The following is a 15,416-nucleotide window of genomic DNA, read 5'->3' as shown; positions in this document are numbered from 1 at the left end:
TTTCTGGTTAGACTGTGGTTTTTAAATACACTGAACTTCTGTGTTACTTTAAATACTGTCTGGAGATTTTTTTACTTTTTGCTAATGTGCTCAGGAGTTAAAAGTAATGGTATCATCAAGCAATTTTATTGAACTAATAACTCAGAAAGACCCTGCTCTTTCCATTGCAGCTGAGCTAACAACTTAACTATTTTTATCACCCCAATTAAGATTACTCCTAATTGGGAATCGGCACATATATACATAAAAGGAATGATGGGAAGTCCTGGTTCCATTGTCAGACTGTATAGGTACCTGTTCAATTTTTTGGTGGCACAATATCTTATGGAACAATTGCGGACAAAATTTATGTTAATGTACATAATAGTGTGGAGGAGGCAGGGTGTAATTCCTCTTAGGCTCAGGGCAGGCAAAGGCACATATTGTAACTGCAGGTAAACATATTGTGAAAATGTCACAATGCATATCCGTTATGCTAATTATGCTATGTGAAACATTCCTTTGCTTGCTGCTTTTTAAACCAAGTAGTTTATTGTATTGTATTGGTATTGATGGATTGTCTCTAACTGTCTTTGTTAGCCACTTTGAAACACCATGGTGGAAAGGCAGAGCCTTATATATAACAAAATAAAATATATCCAGCTTCTTTCAGGAAAAATGCTTCTCCCACTTGAACTAATGGGAGCCAAAGCTGGTTGAAGAATATTATTTTGAAATATCAGTGCCCTTCAAGTCTCCATTGCACAGTAGGATGGCTGGTTTATAGGAACCCTTCAGCTGAGTTCTTGTTACATTTAGCTGAGGGAAAATGTTGTGAATCATGAACACACATAACTCAGATGAAAAATGTAATTAAGCATGTGTGACCCTGGGGAATCCATTTCCTTTGAGCTTGACAGACTTCCACAGAGTTTCCAATCTGGCTATCAGAAATGGGACTGATTTCCCCCTCCCTCCCCCAGGTGCTGAAAACGCATGCATAATAGTTGTGCACTCTGAAAACCACAGTATGTGTATTTGTACTGCCATTTGTGCAAATGGTGATTTGTACACATACCGGGTCTTCCGCACTAATGGAATCTCAATCATGAAATCAAGCTTAAACAAATTTGCATTGTTTGTATGATGCAATCTCATTTGTAAGTTCATTCTATAACCCTGGGCATTGCAGATTCCCTTTATAACTATCCTTGTCCATTTTATCTTTCCATTAATTTATCCTTAGCTTGTTATATTCCCTACTGCACAAAGAACTTGTCACTGTCACTTTCATCTAGGGTTCATTGTGGTTTGAAACTCAGGAAATTTGTGCAAATTGTGACACCCAACATTTGCCCAAATATCAGGTGTTGCAGGAAAATTCTACAAGTTTCCTAGCTCAAAACAAAACCTGTGCAAATTGCAGCCAGTTTTAAAAGTGAAAATCCATGTGCTAGATGTTAGAATGTTAGAACTTATGTTAGAATGAATTGGCACCACCATGAAGAAATCAGAACAAAAGCTGGAAGGTTGAGGTGGGAAATGCCATCAGATTTCGCACTCTAAACAGATTCCTCATACATGCCTAAATGTAATTAGTAAAATGTAGTTGCATCCATGCAGGGACCCGTATGCAGATGGGTCTTGTGCAAATGACGTGGGAAACAATTTGGAGGCCTCTATACCAGGGATGGGGCAGATATCCAGAGGTTTTAGATTTCAGCTCCCATAAACCCCTGGCAATGAGGCCAGTGGGCAAGACTCCAGACTATTTGGAGAGGCACCTGCTGCCCACTCCTGAGCTATACAACTGACTCTTACCTAGCTTCCACTTTTAGTCAGCCTGTGCTCCTTCTGTGCATCTGTTCCATTAGTGCCAGTTGCCACAATGGGCTAAGCAGGGAAGGCATGACCAACCTTGCGCATGGCTCTGAAAAGTTTGTAATGTTCTGGGGTTAAGCGATCTAGGCTCAGCTTGGCATGTCTAGCCCATGAGAATGGGCAGTGTGTATGTATGCATTTATTTATTTGGATTTTTTGTATGCCGTTCCATTCGCATAAGCCTCGGGATGGCTTCCAACATAATAAATAAACAATCATAAAAATAGATACATATAAAATCTGGATTCACCCTGGCTAAAAATTTAAGAACCAATAAATAATTTTTTATTTTTATTTTTATTTTATTTAGAGAATTTCTAGGCCGCCCCATTCGCTGAAGCCTCGGGGCGGCTTATAAATAAATTAATTAAAATACATAAATAGCAATATAAAAGACACATAACTGTACAAAATAAGTCGCCCTGGCCAAAAAACAATTATATTAACAATTATTAAAATATTGTTTAAATAAAAAGTCTTGGCCTGACACCAACAAACAAATAACGACAGTGCCAGACGGACCTCTCTGGGGAGCGCATTCCATAAGTGGGGCACCACCACAGAGAAAGCCCTCCTCTGGGCACTCACCCTCCTAATATCTTTCACAGAGGGTTCCTGGAGAAGGGCCTCTGCCGCCGATCTCAGGGGGTGGGAGGACAAATATGGAAGCAGGCATTCCTTTAGGTAACCAGCTCCCAACCTGTAAAACCAAAATAAAATAAATAGTGTGGAGAGAACTCACCTGGGACCTTCTAAGCCCACCTCAGCACAGCTAAAAGGGGAAGACACAGCTTGAGATGGCCATGTGCCCTTGGCTTAAAAGGGCTGGTTAGATAGACTGATAATTGTTGGAAGGAGAGAGGGCTATCAAACAAACACAAAAACATCTTGGGGCTGTAAAGCAATTAAATGTTTTTTGAACCAATCCAATGTCTGGCCTTTAAATGAACAGTCACTTTGAATGAATTTGCATATCAGATAGCCTCACTGAAAGCACCTTCCACTTGTATGTCCTGAAGGAAAGAGATTGTGTCATGGGGCTGTCCCCATCTTTAATGCTTGCTCTTCCATTATATTTTGGACATGTGGAGTATTCATTCAAGTAGATCATCAAAACTAAAGAGATTTCTATACGTAAGGCCTGTCAACTGAATTAACAACGTACTGTATGTGCTTTCTGGACAAAATTTGTCTTTTTGGGAGGTGCAAATTTGGGCAAATAGAGATGGGTGAATCTTTCTGTTTTGTTTTGTCTTTCTTGCTGTTTCACATCAGTTTGCAAATTGTTATTTTGAAAAGTCCATATGAAAATCTGTGTTTATTTTACATTTCCCCTCTCCTAATTATGTTCATTTTTGTATGCATATGCTTATATTTTTACAATTTTTGAAAATATAACTCATTTGTAGGTTGCTTTTACTAAGATAAGCATTCTTCTAAGCACTGTTTCCTAAGATTTTCCTTTTAAAAAACCTTTTGTCATTGGGGAACTGCATTGCAAGATTTGGAAAGACTCCAATATTGAAGAATAACTGTGGTTTGTCTCTCATGTTGGTTTGAGAAATGTGAATTAATGCAAACCAAGTGAATTTCTTCCCAATCATGGAAAATGCCCACATTTTGTTTACAGAATTGCCCCACCCACCAGAGCTGAAAATCTCAATTTCAGCCTGGTTCCCAAATCTCTTTCAAACAAGTGCAGAGTATAGTTAGCTGGTTTGTTTCTGATAACACACTGTTTTCAAGTTTTCGAGTGCTGAGTATGCAAGGGAAGGTGGGTGGAAGTGTGTGAGACTCAGACTCCCTCTGTAACTCCAAATGAAGGTTTGGTGTTACATATGGGAAAGAGCATAGCTCAGTAGCAGGACACATGCTCTGGCTGGAGGCATTTCCAGGTTCAATCCATAACATATCCATCTAAAGGCAAACAAGGAAACCCTGGAAAGCTCCTGCTACTCAGAAGAGACAATTCTGGGCTGATGAATGCTGGGAACTGTAGGACTTTTCGCTGTCTTGACATGTATAGGATTGTGCCCCTAGGCTGCTGTCTGTATTCACATGAACCAGTTTTCACTTTCATCAACCTAATATAAGCACACTAGGAAAATAGCTTCCACAAAGTCCAAATGTGACACGACAACATGCCTCTGTACAGTACATAATTTATTGCTCAGGGGATGTGACACAAGGATCTTAGTTACTGCACACATGGATTGTGGCCAAATTCACCCAAATGCATTTACACTAAACTGCTGGGTTTAGTTTGGCTCAACTGTGGGACAGCGGTTGCACCCTTGCCCTGCCCTTCCTGTGAACATTGATGAGCTTGAGGCATCTAAAAGACCTGGGTAATTTTGTGTGGAGGAGGAGGAGGAGGAGGAGGAGGAGATTTTCATCAGGTGCCAAAAAGAAAATTAAGGGTGATCAGATTTCACCGTCACTGCTTTCAAACCCCCAAACTTATGGGCTTTTGAGATTCCTGTACCCTCCCAGGTGAAGCTGGCAGGGTGGGAGGAGAGGAGGAAGAAGTCTTGTCTCCTTCCGCTCTGTTCCTTGACTTTTTTACTAGACAGACTCGTCTACCTGCTTCCAAGGGGGAGAAAGATGCTGGAAGGAGCATCCCTCTCTGAGACAGCACCAGGCAAACCTCTCCGAGAGAAAATTTAAAAGACGAGGTACCATAATAGAAAAGGTCTTCACCCACCACACTTAGGGATGTGTTTGGTTCACATGTGAATGTGAGCATAGAGATTTGCATTTCCCAAAACCACAAACTGGGATGCAGTTATACAGCAATAATTGTACTTTTTTCTGTTTGAGTTTGCAAACTAGACACGTGCAAAAATCGGTATGGGAGCATATTAGGAGAAATTTCACCAATTATGTTCCTATGGACTTTAAAAGAAATTCACGAACTGATACAAAATAAAAAATGAGGAACTAAGAAAATGTATTAATTTGATGTATTTTTGAAATTTGTATACCACTTCCCACAAACTTATCAAACTGGTGAAAATGCCATACAACAGCACTCATACAGGAATGGATATAATTATAAAACTACTACAAAATAAATAAACAGTAATATCAAGCATTCTGCTGTTTACTAAAAACTGTAGGTGGATGATGAGTCACACTTTGGGGAAATCCTGTTGGAGAAAATGGGTTTTCAGAATGAGCCCATTATTCTTTTCTAGGCTTGCTTCAGAACAGAGCAAAGCTTCCGTTGCCACATTTAACAACCAGGCAGCTTTACGCAGGAACTGGCCATCCTTTATGGCCAATACCCATTGACAGATAATCTCACACGAACTTTGGAAGGCTCTTCTAGTTTTTAGCTAAGTCACTATGCTGCCTTCTGTGGCAGAGACTTCCATAGTTCGATGAATTCATGTGTTTGTGAAGGAGTATTTTCTTTTTTCAGTCTAGAATATGCTCCGGATCAATATGAAACTGAGTCCTTGTGCTGTAAAAGAGGGAGGTACCCTGCAGCATGCTCCGTGTCTTGGTGCATTATTGGTGGATGCGGTAGAGTCCTCACATGGTTTGTTCTACCATGACTCTTTCTTCTGGCAGGGAGCCTGCTTGTGAAGTACCAAACTACTGGGGGTGTGATGAGCATGGAATCTGAGCTGGAAACACTTTGATTGGTTGGCAACATGAGTAACGCTCCACAGGAAGCTTTGCAAGGGGTGTGATATAATAGCACGATGAATAGAGAAGGACTCATTAGGTTATTTATCACTTTCTTAAGTGCCCCCTCACAATTACATTCTGCTCCATTTCTCCATCAAACTGTGGATTTTCCAAAAGTCCATGTGAACATCTCCATTCAAATATATATTTAAAATTGAAAGGCTGCAGTGTTGAAATTAGATTTTTTAAATGGTTTTAAAAAATATGGCTAGTTTCTCAAAGTATGTATCACTAGGTGCATTTTATCTTGAAATATGCATGCCTAGACCTATTTTCTGTTGAAGTATAGATGAATCTATGCTGGAGTTCACAAAGACCAGACTCCTCACACATCCCCCATGATGAACCTCAGTCTGGATTCATCGTACCAGAATCAGATAGCAGTTTCACTGCCCATTGCATGCTGCATTGAAAATGTGAGAACATGCCCTGAGGCCAAGCAGGAATCATTTCTTCATAATGCGCCAGAATCTGCACTGGAGACCTTCTAAGCCATGTAGAGCAAGAATTGGCAAGCTTTTTGCCTCCCAAGCGTAGCATGCATAAGAACAGAACACAGAAGAGCCGGCTACAGCACGCGAAGGGCCCGTCTAGTCTGGCCTTATGGTTCTAGACGCTGGAGGGACATTCCCACGTCGGGCACGAGAGCAACAGCCCCCTCCCACCCATGCGCTCAGGGACTGTGCCCGGAGGTGGCTCCACATGCCCCGCCTTTCCCATTGCGGGTCGTCTCCTGAAAGCCCGGCAAAGAGCTGGCTGTGCTGGAGAGACAGAGTCCTGCAGAGAGCCATGCCCACGCCAAGCACAGTCGCAGCCTCATCCATGCAGGAGGGGTTCAGGCAGCAGCACAGACACACAGGGAGCATTGCCTGCCGGTGTGCGACGTGGAAAGCGGGAACAGCTGGGACCACGAAGTGCTGCTGAGAGAGGAATCTTAACTTTCACACGGAAGGGCAAGGCCAGGCCTGGCATTCTCCTGTTTATGCTGCTTTGACTCCTAAAGCCATGTTAGTGATGGGTCAGGCTGCGTTCCGCTCTTGTAATCTGCTGTCAAGTAAACAGGACATGCAGGGCAGCTTTCAGTTAAAACAGAAGCAGAAAATAAAACTTGTGGAATGTTTGTGTGCCTGTTTGCGTTTAACCCCCTGTTAACTAGCTGCAACTCCAGAGAATTCAGTTATATGGAAGCCCCTGTCAGAGCCTGCACTCACTTAAAGCAGGGTTGAGAAGTTAATTTTACCTAAAAGAGCAGAGATGCAGCATTATCTCCAAGGAAGGGGACTTCTAAAACTGTGCCTAATAGGAAAAGTTTCCCCCACCGCCAATTCCTCGGCTGTCCTCCCATCATCTTTGTGGTGACCAGATGAAAAACAGGCTGTTGCATTGCTGAGTTGGTTGACTGGGACGGGAGACCTCCAATTTGATGGGAAGAGAACTGGGGGAGCAAGTATTATAGTGTGCCGTGAAAAAAATGTAGGATTTCTTTTTGTCTCTTGATATTCCTCAGACTGAAGTCGTGGGTCCACTTTGGAGAATGTGCTTGTGGGGAGGACCTAAGCATGTGACCCAACTCTCTGGAGAAAGCACCTCCGCTTTGAGCGGTCAGTCCCATGATCACCAGCAACTGAAAACACAAAACCAAACCCTTGTCATGGGAATTTCCAGTGGGAAATTGTGTGCATTAGTGGAGAGCTGGATTCACAACTACACTTCTCTATGAAAATGCACCCACCAGACTGGATTATCTTGTGTTTCAGTTGTTTTGTATGGTTAGCTCAGTAGTGGAGACTTGCATTGAACCCAGAAGGTCATGGGTCCTGTCCCCAGCATCTCCACTTGGGTTGCACAGCTAGAGAACCACTTAAGCCAGAGGCTTTGGAAAATTGTCTCACATAAATGCTCTCCCTAGCACTGGGGCAGATGAAACAGTGGCTGGATCTGGGATATGGGTATGTTCCTTGCATTCCTTACTTAGTCATTCCTCCATCCTAATCTGCTTTTATGATCCTTCTTACTTGGTCCATTCCAATCAGACCTCCTTCCATTCTTGCCATCTGTCTACACCTCCCCTCTCATGGCACTGCTCCTCTTAATCCTTATTTACAGTTCTAGCCAAATGCAAAGTAAGTTGAATTTGCCCAGCTTCTTTGCTTGCTCACTCTGTCCTATTTTAGATTATCGTTATTTTCATTTTGTCCATTACTTAACCACCTTTCAAAACCATCATTTCCTCCAGGCAGTTTAGAGCATAAAGACAAACATATTAATCAAATTGCACTAAATATAAATTATTCAAAATAAAATCAAATTTAAGTAAAATGCATTTCAAAAAATCAGCAAATAACATAACTGCTTTTAATGAAAAGCCAGGGAAAGACAGATGAGTTTGTAAAGCCCTCTGCAAAGCAACAATAGATGATCCCAGCCTTTCCTCTCTTGGCTGGGAATTCCATTTGGTCAGGAACAGCACTGAGGTAGGCTGTATCTTTAATGCTGACCAGCCTTATGCAGATGATACCACTCTACTGGCAGAAAGTGAAGAGGAACTAAAGAGCCTCTTGATGCGGGTGAAGGAGGAGAGCACAGAAGTTGGCTTGAAACTCAACATTAAGAAAACTAAGATCATGGCATCCGGTTCTATCACTTCCTGGCAAATAGATGGGGAAGAAGTGGAGGTAGTGACAGATTTTATTTTCCTGGGCTCCAAGATCAGACAGGGACTGCAGCCAAGAAATTAAAAGGCACTTGCTCCTGGGGAGGAAAGCTATGGCAAATCTAGACAGCATACTAAAAAGCAGAGACATCACCCTGCTGACAAAAGTGTGTACAGGCAAGGCTATGGTTTTCCCAGTTGCAATGTATGGCTGTGAAAGCTGGACCATAAGGAAGGCTGAGCGCAAAAGGATTGAGGCCTTTGAATTGTGCTGCTGGGGGAGACTCCTGCGAGTCCCTTGGACAGCAAGGCGATCAAACCGGTCAGTCCTAGAGGAGATCAACCCTGACTGCTCTTTAGAAGGCCAGATGCTGGAGATGAAACTCAAATACTTTGGCCACCTAATGAGAAGGAAGGACTCCCTGGAGAAGAGCCTAATGCTGGGAACAACAGATGGCAAAAGAAGAAGGGGACGGCAGAGGATGAGAAGGCTAGATGGAGTCACTGAGCAGTTGGTATGAGCTTAAGTGGACTCCAGGGGATGGTGGAGGACAGGAAGGCCTGGAGGAATGTTGTCCATGGGGTCACGATAGGTCGGACATGACTTCGCGACTAACGACAACAACAACAACAATAAACCTTACTGACCCTGGTGGTCTTTATGGTGGTCTTTGGCAGAGCCTCCAAAGATTGAAACAAAGAGGAGTGACAGATTTAAAAGTTCCTTGGAAGCTAGACCTGTCTATGCTGCATCTGTAACTATGTAGGTCTTCTGGGTATATTTAAGTAATTAGCAATTTCTGAATGATTTGGGAGATTAAATTGCAGTCTTCAACCCCACCCCGCGAAAGTAGCAAAGTTCAGATGGTGCTGGGGGTGGAGGGGGATGGGGATAACAGAGAGCGAATATCTCTGCCATGGGGTCACAGAGCAGATGGCAAGACTAGAACCAATGGCTGGAAATCTCTGGGAAGCAGATCGTGGGTAAACAACTTAAACATTATAAGTGGAATATAGTAGGATATAGTGCCTTGCTAAGCAAAGCTGTGGAGTTGGTGTTGGTAAGAATGTGCCTATCCCGACTCCTAATACATTTAAATTGTAATATAAATAATATGTGAAAAAATTCTATTTCACAGAAAAAAATGATTAACCTATTTTTTCAGGTTATATTTTAAGGATAGATTTTAGTTCTCTATATTAGTGAAAGTGGCACCCGATGAAAAATTTTACGATGGCAAAAAAAAGTGTCAGCAAAGTTGGCTGTTTCTGAACATGTTACATTAGCAACAGATGGGAAATATTATGTTTGTCAAAGAATTAAAGAAGAGGATGATTGTGAAAAAGCAGGTGTTGCAAAAATTAGTAGCATAGCTAGACCCAAACTTTCACAGCTCAGGGCTCTAAAAGTATCCTGGTGATTCACGTTGGCAGTGATGAAATGCCCTGTAAGATTGAGTGCTTTCAATCAATATAAGAAAAAAAAAGTATATTTCCTATATTGATATATAAATAAAGGAGTTGGAGTCGAAGGTACCATAAACTGAGGAGTCAGAGTTGGGGTCAGAGCTGAAGGTTTTCTGGGCCGACTCCACAGCCCTGTTGCTAAGTGATGGGCTCTCCCATCCTTCAGGCCCATGATTCAGCATCCCCGAATTGTCATGTGGGATCGGGATTCAGGAGCCCCGGGCGTTAGTTCCCACTCAACCATGGAGTTCCCTGGGTTGCTTTGGGCCAGTCAGACTCCCAGCTGCACCTACCAATGTTGTTAGGATAAGATTGAGAGGAGGAGAATTATGTAAGCCACCTTGAGTTCCTTGGAAGGGAAAAGGACAGGATATGGATATAATAAATATAATAAATAAATAATACTGTTGCACCAAATACATTTCTTCCAAAGATGATAGTAATTTTTCTCCTGAATGGGAAGTTCCTTTTTTAAACACGTTAAAAGGGATTGATTTACAATGCATATGGTGTAACAGTAGGCCATCAGAAATCATTTGTACCACTTCCTTCTTTTTTAACATCCCACGAAGTTCATTTTTGGAAGGCACCGCAAGTTTGGATGTGGCTTTGCCCCACATCTCAGCGTGCTGTCCCACACACAATCACAGTCTTTCTCACTGTATTTCTGGTTGATAATTTGAACCCTGGAAACAGAGTGAATCAGAGCATTTAGCACATTTTGAACAACTAGTTTATGGTGATGCGGGGTGATGGAACCAGGAAGGAGACAAATTGCTCCTCTTCCAAGGGACAGCAGGAGACGCGTTGCGGAGCGCTCTCGTGCTAACAGGTGTTCTGCCGTGTTTCTTGCAAAATGAAGAAAAGCTTGAGGATTAACCATTTGAAATAAAATGGAGTGGGAGGCAGCAGATGTAATGAAAGGAGGGAGGGAAGAGGAATGAATTATGGCCATCATCTAGGGGTGCCTGGAGATCTTGTTTAGCCTATACTAATTCGTGGCACACATTTCCTTTGGTTTTTAAACTGGATTTTACAAAGTATGCTGCTCAAAAACTATGCCCAGTGTGTATTTCCAGCCAAAATAACTTTTTCACTAAATGATTTAGTGAAAAAAATAAGTTGTAAATGATTTGAAATTTTGTGCATAGTTTTTAAACAAAACTCACAGATTCATGCAGCTGCAGGTCAGTGTACTTATAAATAAATATATGCAAAACTGACATGGGCCAAAAATAAGCTTATTGTGTGTTCTCTTCTTAAAGAAATCCAGGAAAGAAATTTTGCCTGAATTTTAGTTGATTCATAAGTTTATTAATTAAATTTGCATAAAAATATTTATGAGGAAACACAGTTATTTTAAAGCAATTTTTAAAGCAAGTATCACCTTAAAAGAGACAATTCTGCATGGTCTTTCTTCTTATCAACTGGTCCTTGCAATGTGAAGTTTTTAAGTTCAATAAATATATTATTTGGACTATTTAAAATGAGGGTACCTTTTATTAGGTCATTCAAAATTGATTAGTACTTATTTATTTATTCAATGTATACATCACACTCTCACCCTAACACACACCCAGTAGGTGGAAGGTGTGAAGTTCAGTAAAAAATATCGTAAGGACATCATAAAACTAGGAAACATGGACCTGAAAAACAGCCAATACAATAATATCCAGGAATTGCATTACAATTAGAATAGATGAGCAACATAATAGAATATACAACATTCAAAGCAGGACAGGACAAGACAGGACGGTATTCACTTCTTTACCATTCTTCAGCCTATCTGAAGAATGGTAAAAAACAGAGGCCAACCTCTTTCAAGAATCTAGGTGCTGCTACTGAAAAGGCCCTGTTTTGAGAACGCAACCTAGCTTCTCTAGGTGGTGAGTATATGCATTTTAGGCAGCTTCACTGTGTGTGTGTTTCTGGTAAACTAGCTTTCCTCAAATGGGTGGCCTCCAGTTGTGGCTGGGAATGATGGTGGCTGTGGACCAGCACGTGTGGAGGCATCCATCTGAGGGAAGTTATAATAGACCAAGAGTGATTTGCAGTTCGACAATACCAGGTTGGGCTGGGAAGGTTGTCCTCCAAACAGGTGAATGAAGCTTACTTTCCCAAGGTCGCACTGATGGCCGAAGCCCACGAACATGAAGCATTCGCTGTCAAGCAACTGATAGCCAGTTGATCTTTACTCTGTAAAGACGGGAGGCCTCATGTACCCTCAGTGCCAGAAGTGGATGGAAATCAAGTAGATGGCTAAGCCAGACTCCATTGTGTTTCCTGGAAAAGGAGTGGGAGAATCATAAAGTAGAATTCATAGAATCATAGAGCAGTGGAGTGGGAAGGGGCCATGGAGACTTTCAGGTCCAGCCCCTTGTTGTTGCAGGATTTGTGTGAGAATTTTGTGGTGATTCATCTCATGCTTGGAAGTTGAATATGCCCCATTGACACCCGTGAATGCGCATGTGAGTAGGAGTGCTAGTCTCCAAAAAAAAAAAAGCAACAACCACCCAATAAAAACAGCCTGCACATTTACTAAGTTTACAAACCTGTGCAAAAATAAACATATATGCTATAAAAATGAGATTTTTCTCTGGGAATTTTAGTTTATCTGTATTGTATTTTAAATTTATTTAGGCTTTTGGTACTACTGCTAAGTTTTCCCTTAATTCTCACTTTTATTTGCACATTTTGCTCCTTTAACCTATGTGGAGGGGGTTGCTCATTTGGCTGAGCAATTGAAAATACATAGCAAAATGCATATTTTTCCTGTTGAAACAAAAAGAAAAGCAGCATTCAAGTGGAAACAGGAGCAAAGCATGGAGCTTGGAGAACCTCAGTGAACTCATGAGTGCTGATTTTCCCATGGCCAGTTAGACGTCCATCCAAAAGGAAGTGAGACAAACCACATCCTACCTGTTTTGAACACTGATATATCCAGCACGGCTAATCACTCTTGATAAATGCATCTTCTTTGATTTCAAAGATGACATCAATGTGCTGTCTGTGTTTTTCCAATATCCGCCTTGCTGTAAACCCATTTAAATTTGTGAAGAATTCACGTCCTCAAACAACTTGTGCATTCCTTCTCTTCCTCTCCCTTCCCACTTGCACTTCATACTTTTTCTTGGGTTGCGTTCATGGCAGTCACTCCAGCTGACTTTGTCCTCTGTTCTTCTTTTATTCTGGCCCTTTTTCTCCCCAAATTGTATCTTAAGAGCCAACAAGCAAGCAAGTCCTGTCTGGAGGGGGAGCGTTATTTACAATTCCCTGTTACTCAATCTGCTTTGCCCTTCATTTTTTACTTGGACACTCTGTCACTCACTCAACGCATGTGTGATCCACCGAACCCAGAAACCTTCTTCTTCCTCTCCCCCCACACGCGCCACGTCCCTTTGCCTGAGCGTATGGCTTTGTCTCTTTGTGACTCAGTGTATTAACATGAGAGAGGCAGCATTAATATTGATGTGGGCCTCCCTTAGTAGCAGCTTCATCTCTGAGAGTGCCAGCAGCATATAAATGGTATTACTGGGTAATTAGTGAGCATCAAGCTGTGCTCTGATTCATCAGGATTTTATGTTTCATTCCTTCTGACTCATCTTGGTTTCCATCCCAATTTGTGCCAAAGAAGCACTGGGTGAATCTCCTGTGTAGTTTGCATTGGAATGAAATTAAGAGCAGCACTGTGATGCTGCATGGTTCCCATTCATCTTGATTCAGCTGGTGCTTATACATGAAATGCAGCTGCTAGAACCTGTGCTGGAGCTGTGCTTTGGGAGTGCCTCCCACCACTGCTGAAGGCACTCCATTGACTTCTAGCCCATTTCTAGCCTCAATTCAAGAAACTCATACTTATCCGCTGCCCTTAGGTAGACTTGGGAGCTATGTAAGGCATTATATCTCTTGAGGTTCTCCTCGGAAATCGTCTAAGGAATATGGGACCTCAGGCTTTGCTCATGCTTGAAGGAAATAGCTAGGTGGCCAACGTGGAGAATGATGAACTAGACAGACTTTTGGTCAGATCCCACAGGGTGGTTCTTATCTCTTTACTTCGCTCAATCTTGTTTTCTTCCCTTTGTAAGTCAAGAGCTGAGTCTGACAACTCCAAGCTTCATCTTAGCCAGGGAATGCTGATGAAGCCAATGTCATCCACTCCTCATCCACTGCAGCTTTTATTTTGAGCAATATAGGCACTCTCCATGGTGGTCCCTTGTGGTTAACCTATTTTGGGGGTGGAGTTAGCACCATGGATATTTACTGTAAAGCTCAAAAGAAAAGCTTCAATAGATGAGGAGCCCTGCTGACTTCAGAGTCACCAGTCTCCCCAAGAGACAGGCTGTTTATAGCCCGCAGGAGAAGCAGATTGTCAAAATTCAAGTCATTTTACAAAAGGAGAAACACTGGATGTGGAGAGCCACTGGAAGTGTAAATCAGGCTCCTGACCTGACCCCTACTTCACAGAGCATATTGCTTGCTCTGCCTTGGTTTCAGGAGCAGTTTGCGGTTTCTTCCTGGTGTTTATTGGGTATTCCACGAAAATGGGTTAGTGCTACTAATCAGCCAGGAAGACAACTTGCAAGAGAATGACGGATACTGGCTGCACAGCTATCTAGAGAAGAGGGTCACACGCTAGTGAACAAAATACAGGTAGATGAGTACCTGGTTTTGTCACAGTGCATGGAATGCTTAAATGGCCTGCCATGTGCATGGAGGTTTTTCCCCCTGTTTGCCCTTTCTCCATGTTCACTTTATGCAATCAAATGTAAAATGATTTTCCATTCAAATAAAAGAAAAGAAGACAAAATGGAGCTGATGGTTCTTTAATACAGGCTCCTCTATTTCTCATAATTTTGCAATGGTGGCAGATTCATATTTAAATGCCACGTGAATAATTTAGAAATATGTTACATCTTTTATACATCTGAAATCCAATGTAAAAGAATTCCTTTATAAGAGCAGCCCATAAAATGGAGACTGAAAGCCTTTTAGCTCTAAAAGGGCAGGATTTTATAGACCAAATTTTGAGGTGGTGGTCAGGGGTAGGTGATGAAGGTCAGCAGAGAACTGTTGTAAAGTTACTCAGGAAAGCCAAGGGTTTGCGTCGGAGCACAACTTTAAAAGCCACATGAAGAAGGCTGGTGACTCATCACCACCATGGCCTTAACTTCGAAACATCTGCCTTTGTATCAGAGTTTCCATCTACCACTACCAGTTCCACAGCTGGACTATTGCTGTCATGGAGAATTCTGTGCAGCAAGTTTCAAACGGATGTGATGCCTGGCTCTAAACTGGCTGACTGTCACAAGGGCAAAGCATTGCATGGACTTGAAATCATTTGTGTGGAGTCTCCTTGTGGCATAGGCAAGATGTGCCCCGGCTATCAAGACAACTGGGTCAATGCTGGTAGAGGGATATTTTTCAAGTTTCAGCTATGCTAATTTAAATATTTTTCACATCATTGAAAATGACATGTCACCAAGCAAGGCTCTTTATCGGCCAAATGCCTTGTAAAGGATAGGGGTCCTAAGTTGCTCAGTGGAGGATGCTCTCAAGAAACTATGTACTTTGAGTGTTCTGTGGTGCTTTAACTACCCTTTATCATAACCTGCTAGGTAGATGTCCAGCTTTCCATGGAGTGCAGAGTGGCACCCTGCCTCGTCCTCAGAACTGAGGAAGGCTGGAGTAAGAGAAGGAGCCCAAGACCAACCAGCTGGTTTCACAACTGAATGGGGACTTG

At 42.1% G+C, this 15,416-nt stretch overlaps 1 protein-coding gene across 12 annotated transcripts in view; it reads left to right on the top strand.

Annotated features, from left to right (window-relative positions):
- The window catches only part of PKNOX2 (PBX/knotted 1 homeobox 2), a 372,168-nt gene that overhangs the window by 174,652 nt on the left and 182,100 nt on the right, over window positions 1-15,416 (top strand). The gene's annotated exons all lie outside the window — the stretch shown is intronic.

This window comes from Varanus komodoensis, unplaced genomic scaffold (genome assembly GCF_004798865.1).
Source record: "Varanus komodoensis strain SLA01 unplaced genomic scaffold, ASM479886v1 scaffold30, whole genome shotgun sequence".
In the NCBI taxonomy this organism is placed as follows: Eukaryota; Metazoa; Chordata; class Lepidosauria; order Squamata; family Varanidae; genus Varanus; species Varanus komodoensis.
Note: the sequence above shows the minus strand (reverse complement) of the source record. Positions and strands in the feature narration are given on the sequence as shown.